Below are 13,667 nucleotides of genomic sequence, written 5' to 3'. Positions count from 1 at the left end.
TCAGAGTGGAGAAAAATCGAGAGAAAGTGCGGGGTCTTTGCAGGTGACGCAAGGAACGTATGATTTGGTTTAAGCGCGGATGGCATTAATCCTTTTGGGGAGCACAACAACAATCATAGCACCTGGCCCGCGACTCTATGTATCTATAACCTTCCTCCTTGGTTGTGCATGAAGCGGAAGGTCATTATGATGCCAGTTCTCATCCAAGGCCCTAAGCAACCCGACAACGACATTGGTGTGTACCTAAGGCCACTAGTTGAAGAACTTTTACAGCCGTGGAATGGAAAATGTATACGTGTGTGGGATGAGCAAGACCATCATGAATTTGACCTACATGCGTTGCTGTTTGTAACCATCAATGATTGGCCTACTCTCAGTAACCTTCCAGGACAGACAAACAAGGGATACCATGCATGCACGCACTATTTAGATGACACTGAAAGTATATATTTGGACAAATGCAGGAATAATGTGTACTTGGGGCATCTTCGATTTCTTCCGACCAACCATCAATTTCGAAAGAAAGGCAAGCATTTCAAAGGCAAGGAAGATCACCGGAAGAAGCCCGTCATCTGTACTGCTGATCACATACTTGCTATGGTTAATGATTTACAAGTAATATTTGGAAAGGGTCCCGACGCACTATCTATTCCGAATGACGCTGAGGGATGCACACCCATGTGGAAGAAGAAATCTATATTTTGGGACCTACCCTATTGGAAAGACCTAGAGGTCCGCTCTGCAATCGACGTGATGCACGTGATGAAGAATCTTTGCGTGAACCTGCTAGGCTTCTTGGGCGTGTATGGGAAGACAAAAGATACACGGGAGGCACGGGAGGACCAGCAACGTGTGCACAAAAAAGACGACATGCCTCCAAAGAAGTATGAAGGTCCTGCCAGCTACGCTCTTACCAAAGAAGAGAAGGAAATCTTCTTTGAATGCCCACTTAGTATGAAGGTCCCGTCTGGCTTCTCGTCAAATATAAAGGGAATAATAAATATGGCAGAGAAAAGGTTCCAGAACCTAAAGTCTTATTACTGCCACGTGATTATGATACAACTGCTTCCGGTTGCATTGAGGGGGCTTCTACCGAAAAACGTTCGATTAGCCATTATGAAACTATTTGCATTCCTCAATGCAATCTCTTAGAAGGTGATCGATCCGGAAATCCTACCAAGGTTAAGGATTGAATTGGCGCAATGTCTTGTCAGTTTCGAGCTGGTGTTCCCACCATCCTTCTTCAATATCATGATGCACGTCCTAGTTCATCTAGTCGACGAGATTGCCATTCTGGGCCCTGTATTTCTACACAATATGTTCCCCTTTGAGAGGTTCATGGGTGTCTTAAATAAATATGTTCGTATCCGCTAGGATAGAAGGAAGCATCTCCATGGGCCGACAAATAGAGGAGGTCGTTGGGTTTTGTGTTGACTTCATTCCTGACCTTAAGCCGATTGGTCTCCCTCAATCGCGGTATGAGGGGACACTGACTGGAAAAGGCATGCTAGGAGAGGACTCAATAATATGTAGGGACGGACATTCTTGGTCTCAAGCACACTACACAGTTCTACATAATTCTACCTTGGTGACCCCGTATGCCAATGAACACAAGAATATTTTGCGCTCCAAACATCCGGAGTAGTGTGACGACTGGATTACATATGAACACGTCTCATGGGTGACTACACTGTTTCTGATGAGCTGTACTCGTTGGCGAGGCCACCATCTTCGACTGTATTGACTTACAAAGGGTATGAGATAAATGGGAATACATTTTACATGATCGCCCGAGATTAAAAGAGCACCAACCAATACAGTGGTGTCCGCTTTAATGCAGCAACCAAGAGGGGAAAGACCACATATTATGGTTACATAGTGGACATATGGGAACTTGACTATGGACATGATTTTAAGGTCCCGTTGTTTCAGTGCAAATGGGTCAATCCGTCAGGAGGTGGGGTACATGTAGACCCACAGGACGGAATGGCAACAGTGGATCTGAACAATCTTGAGTACACAGACGAACTATTCGTCCTAGCCAATGATGTGGCACAGGTTTCCTATGTGAAGTACATGTCTACCAACGCGAGAAAAAGAAAGATAAGGAAGCAAATACATCATACGATGAGCCAAAACGTCACATAGTTCTTTCAGGAAAAAGAGACATCGTGGAAGTGGAGGGCAAGACAGACATGTCTGAAGATTATGAAAAGTTTCATGAAATTCCTCCCTTCAAAGTCAAGGCTGACCCAAGCACCCTGTTAAACGATAAAGATTATCCATGGTTACGACGCAATAAGCAAAGGACACAAGCAAAGAAAAAGTGAAGACTATCACTGCAATTACATGTGAAGAAATGAAATGTCTTTTGTAACAGAAGAGTTTTCGTATGAAACCCTGATACTTCAAAAGAGATTGTCCATTCTGTACACGAAGTGCATCCAGCTTTTCCTGTAACCCTCTCGACTTTTTAGAACATGCTATGTGGGTGAAATGATGACACCATGCCAACTTTCAACCTTTTCAGAGTTCATTTGTAGTGCCTTTTCAATTTCAAGGTCATTTAGCTTAAAAAATTAGTAAATGCATGAAAAATACCAAATGAAGTCAGAAAGGGTTGAAAATTCATGATGTGGCTTTGAATGGTGCATTTTGAACACACAAAAATTCTGGAGTTCAAATAAGTTCAAAAAATGAAATCCCTTTGTAACAGATGATTTTTCATCCGAAACCCTGATACGTCGAAAGAGATTGTCCGTTTTGTACATGAAGTGCATCCAGTTTTTGCCATAACCCTCTCAACTTTTTAGAACATTCTATGTGGGTGAAATGATGATACCATGCCAACTTTCAAACTTTTCATAGTTCATTTGCAGGGCTTTTTAATTTCAAGGTCATTTAGCTTTAAAAATCAGTAAATGCATGAAAAATACCAAATGAAGTCAGAATGGATTAAAGATTCATGATGTGGCTTTGAATGGTGCATTTTGAAAACACAAAAAGTCTGGAGTTCAAATAAGTTCAAAAAAATGAAATCCCTTTGTAACAGATGAGTTTTTCGTCCGAAACCCTAATACTTTGAAAGAGATTGTTCATTTTGTACACGAAGTGCATCCAGTTTTTGATGTAACCCTCTCAACTTTTTAGCACATGCTATGTGGGTGAATTTATGATACCATGCCAACTTTCAACTTTTTCAGAGTTCATTTGTAGTGCTTTTCAATTACAGGGTCATTTAGCTCAAAGAATGAACTAATAACAAAAAGAATCAACTAGAAAACTTTTATGAAACTCTAATAGCAAAAATAATGAACTAAAAATAATCAATTAAAATATTCTATTATGATCAACTAAAACAAAACTATAATATTCTTCAATAGCAAAAAGAATGAACTAAAAAGCTTTTGTAAAACTCTAATAGCAAAAGGAATCATCTAAAAAGATTTTTATAAACCTCTAGTATTTTTGAAACTAAAATTATATAAAACTTATGCAAATAAAATTACGGAAGTATTTTCTGTTCAAAACATTAATAGCAAAAAGAATTTTCGTAAAGATTTTTTTGATAGAAACTTTAATAGCAAACTAAATTACAAAATATGTTTTTTATTAAAACAAACACTTAAAATAACGTAAAAATAACCAAATTGAATATAATGATAAAACACAGTAATATTAAATAGCAGGAAAAAGAATCACTCAAAAATCTATTTTTATAGTAAAGTTATTCACAAACTAGTGATTCACACAAATTTAAAAGAATTCAAATTTGAACTATTTAAATTTGAAAACTAATGGCACTAATAGAAAGTTTATAATTTTTGTGACCTAAAAGCAAAAAGAATTACTGAAAAACTATAAGTATTTAGCTGTAAGAAAAAAATAAAGCAAAAAAGAAAACAAAAAAACTGGATTTTTTTTAAAAAATGCCTCCTACTGGGCCACCATGGCCTGAATATGACTAGAAAGCCAGCCAGCTAGTTGGGCCAGGATTTAGGATCGCAGCAGGCCCAGTAGGCCCACAGGCAGAGGAGTGTGCGATTAGGCCTGAAAGCATGCAGTTGAGAGGAGCCTGAGAGGGTTCGCGCAACAGCGCTTATAAACCACTCTCGAGCCCTCTCAGCTAGCGAGGTGGGACTAAACATTTGGCCCCGGGCAATAACACCCTTTCGTCTGCCACAAACCGGGACCAATACCCCCCTTTGGTCCCGATTCGTGCCACCAACCGGGACCAAAGATCTCATTTGTCAGCCCAAAGGGCGGAAACCAGAGACCTCTGGACCCGGTTGGTGGCACGAACCGGGACCAAAGGGGGGTATTGGTCCCGGTTGGTGCCACTAACCAGGACTAAAGGTGTGGGCATATAAGCCCACACTTAGCAAAATTTCACAATTTCATCGCTAGTTCACCCCGACGACGCCGCCAGGCTGCCTGATGACCCACAAGTATAGGGGATCTATCGTAGTCCTTTCGATAAGTAAGAGTGTCGAATCCAACGAGGAGCAGAAGGAAATGATAAGAGGTTTCCAGCAAGGTATTCTTTGCAAGTACTGAAATAAGTGGTAACAGATAGTTTTGTGATAGGATAATTTGTAATGAGCAACAAGTAACAAAAGTAAATAAAGTGCAGCAAGGTGGCCCAATCCTTTTTGTAGTAAAGGACAAGCCTGGACAAACTCTTATATAGAGAAAAGCGCTCCCGAGGACACATGGGAATATCGTCAAGCCAGTTTTCATCACATTCATATGATTCACATTCGGTACTTTGATAATTTGGTATGTGGGTGGACCGGTGCTTGGGTACTGTCCTTACTTGGAAAAGCATCCCACTTATGATTAACCTCTATTGCAAGCATCTGCAACTACAACAAAAGTATTAAGGTAAACCTAACCATAGCATGAAACATATGGATCCAAATCAGCCCCTTACGAAGCAACACATAAACTAGGGTTTAAGCTTCTGTCACTCTAGCAACCCATCATCTACTTATTACTTCCCAATGCCTTCCTCTAGGCCCAAATAATGGTGAAGTGTTATGTAGTCAACGTTCACATAACACCACTAGAGGAGAGACAACATACATCTCATCAAAATATTGAACGAATACCAAATTCACATGACTACTAATAGCAAGACTTCTCCTATGTTCTCAGGAACAAACGTAACTACTAACAAAGCATATTCATGTTCATAATCAGAGGGGTATTAATATGCATATAGGATCCGAATATATGATCTTCCACCAAATAAACCAACTAGCATCAACTACAAGGAGTAATTAACACTACTAGCAACCTACTCGTACCAATCCCGGACTTAGAGACAAGAATTGGATACAAGAGATGAACTAGGGTTTTTAGAGGAGATGGTGTTGATGAAGATGTTGATGGAGATTGCCCTCTCCCGATGAGAGGAGCGCTGGTGATGACGATGGCGATGATTTCCCCCTCCCGAAGGGAAGTTTCCCCGGCAGAACAGCTCCGCCAGAGCCCTAGATTTGTTCCGCCAAGGTTCCGCCTCGTGGCGGCGGAGTTTCGTCCGAGAAGATGGCTTATGATTTTTTTCCCATCGAAAGACTTTATATAACAGAAGATGGCCACCGGAGGGCCACCAGGGGGCCCACGAGGTAGGGGGCGCGCCCAGGGGGGTAGGGCGCGCTCCCCACCCTCGTGGGCAGGGTGTGGCCCCCCCCCTGGTGAACTTCTTGCACTCAATATTTATTATATATTCTGAAAACGTCTTCCGTGAAGTTTCAGGACTTTTGGAGCTGTGCAGAATAGGTCTCTAATATTTGCTCCTTTTCCAGCCCAGAATCCCAGCTGCCGGCATTCTCCTCTTTATGTAAACCTTGTAAAATAAGGGAGAATAGGCATAAGTATTGTGACATAATGTGTAATAACAGCCCATAATGCAATAAATATCGATATAAAAGCATGGTGCAAAATGGACGTATCAACTCCCCCAAGCTTAGACCTCGCTTGTCCTCAAGCGGAAGCTGAAATCGAAAAATATGTCCACATGTTTAGAGATAAAGGTGTCGATAAAAATAAAATACGGACATGAGGGCATCATGATCATTCTTAGAACATAAACTTATATAATTCTTGTCATATGATCTCTTATGATAGAGTAATAATTCAATCACAATTTCAAGTATGAATCGTAAACTTCATTGAAAACTAACAAACTATAATCTCAGTCATTGGAGCAATTGAAATTTATCATAACATAGGAAAGAGTCAATATATATAAGAGCTTTTCAGCAAGTCCACATACTCAACTATCATATAGTCTTTCACAATTGCTGACACTCACGCAATACTTATGGGTATGGAGTTTTAATCGGACACAGAGAAAGATAGGGGCTTATAGTTTTGCTTCACAACGTTTTACCTCAAGGGTAATGTCAACAATAATAGTTCATGAAAACTCACATCCGATTAGCCATATATACCAGGATCTTTCCAACATACTGTGCTTGCCAAAGGATAAAATGTAAAAAGGAAGGGTGAAGATCACCATGACTCTTATGCAAGGTAGGAGATAAAAGTAAAAGATAGGCCCTTCGCAGAGGGAAGCAGAGGTTGTCATGCGCTTTTATGGTTGGATGCACAAAATCTTAATGCGAAAGAGCGTCACTTTATATTGCCACTTGTGATATGGACCTTTAGTATGCAGTCTGTCACTTTTATTTCTTCCATATCACACGATCGTATAAAGCTTATTTTCTCCCACACTAATAAGTCATACATATTTAGAGAGCAATTTTTATTGCTTGCACCGATGAAAACTTACTTGGAGGATCTTACTCAATCCATAGGTAGGTATGGTGGACTCTCATGGCAAAACTGGTTTAAGGGTATTTGAAAGCACAAGTAGTATCTCTACTTGGTGCGATGAATTTGGCTAGCATGAGGGGGAAAGGCAAGCTCAACCGTGTTGGATGATCCATGACAATATAATTTATCTCAGATGTAAGAAAACATAACCCATTATGTTGTCTTCCTTGTCCAACGTCAACTCTTTAGCATGTCATATTTTAATGAGTGCTCACAATCATAAAAGATGTCCAAGATAGTATATTCATATGTGAAGATCTATCTTTCTTTATTACTTCCTATTAATTGCAACGATGACCAAAACTATGTTTGTCAACTCTCAACAACTTTTATTCATCATAATTTTTCTATGTGAGCTCACTACTATCCATAAGATCCATATGATCTCTTTGTTTCTTTCTCATTTCTTTTATTCACTTAAGATAATGGTAAAACAATCAAGCCCTTGACTCAACACTAATCTTTACTGTATATAGCTCACGGAATCGATTACATAGAGGGATCATAAAGCAAAACTCAAAACTAGATCATGCCATAAACTTTATTCTACTAGAACAAGATATTACCAAAAGGATCGAACTAAGAAAAACAGTAAAGATAAAAGTGATGGTGATACGATACCGGGGCACTCCCCCAAGCTTGGCAGTTGCCAAGGGGAGTGCCCATACCCGATGCTCAGTTCTTCTTTGTTGGTGGAGAAGGTGATGGTTTTGTTGATGGCGTAGGTTTATTCCTTAATTTACGCTTGAGGATAGAGTTTTGGTCCCTTAGGTCATCGATCTCCTGCTCCAGGCTCAGTATCTTTTTGCATAGTTCCTGCTTGTTTTCCTGCAAGAGGCGAAAAGGGATAAACTCGATCTTAGGTTTCTTTACTCTATCTGGGAGGCTTGACTTTTTGAACTCCACATGCATGTCCACAGGTTGAGGTAATGGGACTTTATCTTCTTCTGAGCTCGTCTCCTCCCTTCCCTTGGGTTCATAGTCCTCTTCTTCTTCCGTAGTCCAACCACAATGCTCCACATCTCCATAGACCTTAGGATCTACAAGGTAATCAGCCACATAGCTTTCTCCTTCTGAATCCTGGGACGACATGTTGCTCTAATATGCAGCAGGACAGTCGAAACAAAAACAGAGAATATTTGTGTGATACGGGAGTCAAAACCCTCGGGAGATTATATAATGAATTTTTACCGACCAAAATACATAGTGTGTAAGAAAACGGAGTCCGGAAAGCGCACGAGGTGCCCACGAGGTAGGGGAGCGCGCCCAGGAGGGTGGGGCGCGCCCTCCACCCGTCGTGGAGGCCTCGTGTCCTTCCCGGACTGCTTCTTATTTTTCTATTTTTCTAAATATTCCAAAACGGAGAAATATTGCCTTAAAAACTATTTTGGAGTCGGTTTACTTACCGTACCACATACCTATTCCTTTTCGGAGTCTGAAACGTTCCGGAAAGTGTCCCTTATGTATTCCTCCGGGGTTACGGTTTCAATAACATTGGTTTCAACATTTATGGGATTACCTGAGATACAATGTTTGATTCTTTGACCGTTCACCACCTTCGGATTTGTGCCTTCGAAGTTGTTGATTTTTATGGCACCGGAACGATAGACCTCCTCGATAACGTAAGGACCTTCCCATTTCGAGAGAAGTTTTCCTGCAAAAAAATCTTAAACAAGAGCAATACATAATCACCTACATTGAACTCATGCTTTTGTATCCTTTTATCATGCCATCTTTTAACTTTTTCTTTAAACAACTTGGCATTTTCGTAGGCTTGGGTTCTCCATTCATCGAGTGAGCTAATATCAAATAACCTCTTCTCACCGGCAAGTTTAAAATCATAATTGAGCTCTTTAATAGCCCAATATGCCTTGTGTTCTAGTTCGAGAGGTAAGTGACATGCTTTTCCATAAACCATTTTATACGGAGACATACCCATAGGATTTTTATATGCAGTTCTATAGGCCCATAATGCATCATCAAGTTTCTTGGACTAATTCTTTCTAGACCTATTGACAGTCTTTTGCAGAATTAATTTGAGTTCTCTATTACTCAATTCTACTTAACCACTAGACTGGGGGTGATAGGGGGATGCAATTCTATGATTAACATCATACTTAGCAAACATTTTACGGAAAGCACCATGAATAAAATGTGAACCACCATTAGTCATTAAATATCTAGGGACTCCAAATCTTGGAAAAATAACTTCTTTAAGCATTTTAATAGAGGTGTTATGATTAGCACTACTAGTTGGAATAACTTCTACCCACTTAGTAACGTAATTGATACGTCTCCAACGTATCTATAATTTTTGATTGCTCCATGTTATATATCTACTGTTTTGGACATTATTGGGCTTTATTATCCACTTTTATATTATTTTTGGGACTAACCTATTAACCGGAGGCCCAGCCCAGAATTGCTGTTTTCTGCCTGTTTTAGGGTTTCGAAGAAAAGGAATATCAAACGGAGTCCAAATGGAATGAAACCTTCGGGAACGTGATTTTCTCAACGAACAAGACCCAGGAGACCTGGACCCTATGTCAAGACACAAAAGAGGAGGCCACGAGGTAGGGGGCGCGCCTACCCCCCAGGCGCGCCCTCCACCCTCGTGGGCCCCCTGTTGCTCCACCGACGTACTCCTTCCTCCTATATATACCTACGTACCCCCAAATGATCAGATACGGAGCCAAAACCCTAATTCCACCGCCGCAACTTTCTATATCCACGAGATCCCATCTTGGGGCCTGTTCCGGAGCTCCACCGGAGGGGGCATCGATCACGGAGGGCTTCTACATCAACACCATAGCCCCTCCGATGAAGTGTGTGTAGTTCACCTCAGACCTACGGGTCCATAGTTAGTAGCTAGATGGCTTCTTCTATCTTTTTGGATCTCAATACAATGTTCTCCCCCTCTCTTGTGGAGATCTATTTGATGTAATCTTCTTTTTGCGGTGTGTTTGTTGAGACCGATGAATTGTGGGTTTATGATCAAGTCTATCTATGAACAGTATTTGAATCTTCTGTGAATTCTTTTATGTATGAATGGTTATCTTTGCAAGTCTCTTTGCATTATCAGTTTGGTTTGGCCTACTAGATTGATCTTTCTTGCAATGGGAGAAGTGCTTAGCTTTGGGTTCAATCTTGCAGTGTCCTTTCCTAGTGACAGTAGGGGCAGCAAGGCACGTATTGTATTGTTGCCATCGAGGATAACAAGATGGGGTTTTCATCATATTGCATGAGTTTATCCCTCTACATCATGTCATCTTGCTTAAGGCGTTACTCTCTTTTCATGAACTTAATACTCTAGATGCATGCTGGATAGCGATCGATGAGTGGAGTAATAGTTGTAGATGCAGGCAGGAGTCGGTCTACTTGTCTCGGACGTGATGCATATATACATGATCATACCTAGATATTCTCATAACTATGCTCAATTCTGTCAATTTCTCAACAGTAATTCGTTCACCCACCATAGAATACTTATGCTCTCAAGAGAAGCCACTAGTGAAACCTATGGCCCCCGGGTCTATCTTCATCATATTAATCTTCCAATACTTAGTTATTTCCTTTGCTTATTACTTTGCTTTTATTTTACTTTGCATCTTTATCATAAAAATACCAAAAAAATTATCTTATCATATCTATCAGATCTCACTCTCGTAAGTGGCCGTGTAGGGATTGACAACCCCTTATCGCGTTGGTTGTGAGGATTTATTTGTTTTGTGCAGGTACGAGGGACTCGCGCATAGCCTCCTACTGGATTGATACCTTGGTTCTCAAAAACTGAGGGAAATACTTACGCTACTTTGCTGCATCATCCCTTCCTCTTCGGGGAAAACCAACGCAGTGCTCAAGAGGTAGCAGTAATCAACAACAACTAAAATATGTGTATAACCATTAGAGGAAGGAAAAGGTCCCATATAGTCAAAGCCTCAAACATCAAATGGTTCAATAACGAGTGAATAATTCATAGGCATTTCTTGACGTCTACTAATGTTACCAATTCTTTGTCATTCATCACAAGATAAGACAAACTTACGAGCATCCTTGAAGAGAGTAGGCCAATAAAAACCAGATTGCAATACCTTATGTGCAATCCTATCTCCAGCATGGTGTCCTCCATAAGCTTCGGAGTGACACTTGCGTAGGATCTATTCCTGTTCACGCTCAGGTACATAGCGTCTAATAATACCATCTACTCCTTCTTTATAAAGATGTGGGTCATCCCAAAAGTAATGCCTCAAATCATAGAAGAACTTTTTCTTTTGCTGGTATGTGAAACTAGGTGGTATAAACTTAGCAACAATGTAATTAGCATAATCAACATACCATGGAGCAGTATGATAAGCATTTATGACATTTAATTGCTCATCAGGAAAGCTGCCATCAATAGGTAGTGGGTCATCAAGCACATTTTCTAACCTAGACAAGTTGTCTGCAACGGGGTTCTCAGCTCCCTTTCTATCAACAATATGTAAGTCAAATTCTTGTAGCAAGAGAACCCATCTAATAAGTCTAGGTTTAGCATCTTTCTTTTCCATAAGATATTTAATAACAGCATGATCACTGTGAATAGTTACTTTAGAATCAACAATATAAGGTCTGAACTTATCACAAGCAAATACAACTGCTAAGAATTCTTTTTCAGTAGTGGCATAATTTCTTTGAGCATTGTCTAGGGTTTTACTAGCATATTGAATAACATTTAATTTCTTATCAACTCTTTTCCCTAGAACAACACCTACGACATAATCACTAGCATCACACATAATTTCAAAGGGTAAATTCCAATGAGGTGGCTGAACAATAGGTGCAGAGATCAATGCTTTCTTAAGTACTTCAAATGCTTCTACACAATCATCATCAAAGATAAATGGTATATCTTTTTGTAATAAATTAGTCAGAGGCCGAGAAATTTTGGAGAAGTCCTTAATGAACCTCCTATAAAATCCGGGTGACCAAGGAAACTTCTTATACCTTTTATGTCCTTGGGACATGGTATCTTTTCAATAGCATCAACCTTGGCTTTATCAACTTCAATACCTCTTTCAGAAACTTTATGCCCCAAGACAATACCTTCATTAACCATAAAGTGGCACTTTTCCCAATTCAAGACAAGATTAGTTTCTTCACATCTCTGCAAAACTCGATCAAGGTTGCTCAAGCAATCATCAAAAGAAGATCCATAGACGGAGAAATCGTCCATGAAAACCTCACAAATCTTTTCACAAAAGTCAGAGAATATAGCCATCATGCATCTTTGAAAGGTAGCAGGTGCATTACATAAACCAAAAGGCATACGTCTATAAGCAAAAGTACCAAAAGGGCAAGTAAAAGTAGTCTTTGATTGATCTTTGGCTGACACAGGTATTTGAGAGAAACCAGAATAACCATCTAGAAAGCAAAAATTTGTATGTTTGGATAATCTTTCTAGCATTTGATCAATAAAAGGTAAAGGGTAATGATCTTTTTTAGTGGCCTTATTTAATTTGCGGAAATCAGTTACCATCCTATAACCTGTAATAATTCTTTGAGGAATCAATTCATCTTTATCATTAGGAACGACAGTAATACCTCCCTTCTTAGGGACACAATGGACATGACTTACCCACTGACTATCAGCAACATGATAGATTATACCCGCCTCAAGGAGCTTTAGTATTTCCTTTCTTACCACTTCTTTCATTTTAGGATTCAGCCGTCGTTGATGATCACTAACTGGTTTAGCATCTTCTTCCAAATTTATTTTATGTTGAAATAGAGTGGGACTAATGCCCTTAAGATCATCAAGAGTATACCCAATAGCAGCACGGTGCTTCTTCAGAGTTTTCAATAATCTCTCTTCCTCATGCTCTGAAAGGTTAGCACTAATAATAACAGGATATATCTTTTTCTCATCAAGATAAGCATATTTAAGAGTATCAGGCAACGGTTTAAGCACAAACACGGGATCACCCTTGGGTGGAGGAGGATCCCCTAGGATTTCAACAGGCAAATTGTGTTTCAGAATAGGTTCCTGTTTAAAGAATACTTCATCTATTTCCCTTCTTTCATTCATAAACATATCATTTTTATGGTCTAGCAAATATTGTTCTAAAGGATCACTAGGAGGTACGACAATAGAAGCAAGACCAATAATTTCATCCTTACTAGGTAATTCTTCTTCACGGTGTTGTCTACTAAATTTAGAGAAATTAAATTCATATATCATCTAAACCGATAGTGACAACATATCTATGGTAGCATTAACAGTGTTTAAGAAGGGTCTACCAAATATAATGGGACAAAAGCTATCTTGTGGGGAACCAAGAACAAGAAAATCAGCAGGATATTTATTTTTCCCACACAAGACTTCAACATCTCTAACAACTCCCATTGGTGAAATAGTATCTCTATTGGCAAGTTTAATTGTGATATCAATATCTTCTAACTCAACAGGTGCAATATCATGCATAATTTCTCTATATAGGCTAATAGGTATTGCACTAGCACTGGCACCCATATCACATAAACCATGATAACAATGATCTCCTATTTTAACAGAAATAACAGGCATGCCTACCACAAGTCTAGGTTTATCTTTAGCACAAGGTTTAGCAATTCTAGCAGTTTCATCACAGAAATAAACAACATTGCCATCAATATTATCAGCCAAGAGATCTTTAACAATAGCAATATCGGGTTCAACTTTAATTTGCTCAGAAGGTGTATAAGTTTTAATATTGCTTTTACGAACCACAGTTGAAGCTTTAGCATGATCCTTTATCCTAACAGGAAAAGTTGGTTTCTCAACATAAGCAGTAGGAACAATAGGATCA

The sequence above is a fragment of the Triticum urartu genome, chromosome 5A (genome assembly GCF_056163025.1).
Source record: "Triticum urartu cultivar PI428250 chromosome 5A, HENAU_Tu73, whole genome shotgun sequence".
In the NCBI taxonomy this organism is placed as follows: domain Eukaryota; kingdom Viridiplantae; phylum Streptophyta; class Magnoliopsida; order Poales; family Poaceae; genus Triticum; species Triticum urartu.
Note: the sequence above shows the minus strand (reverse complement) of the source record.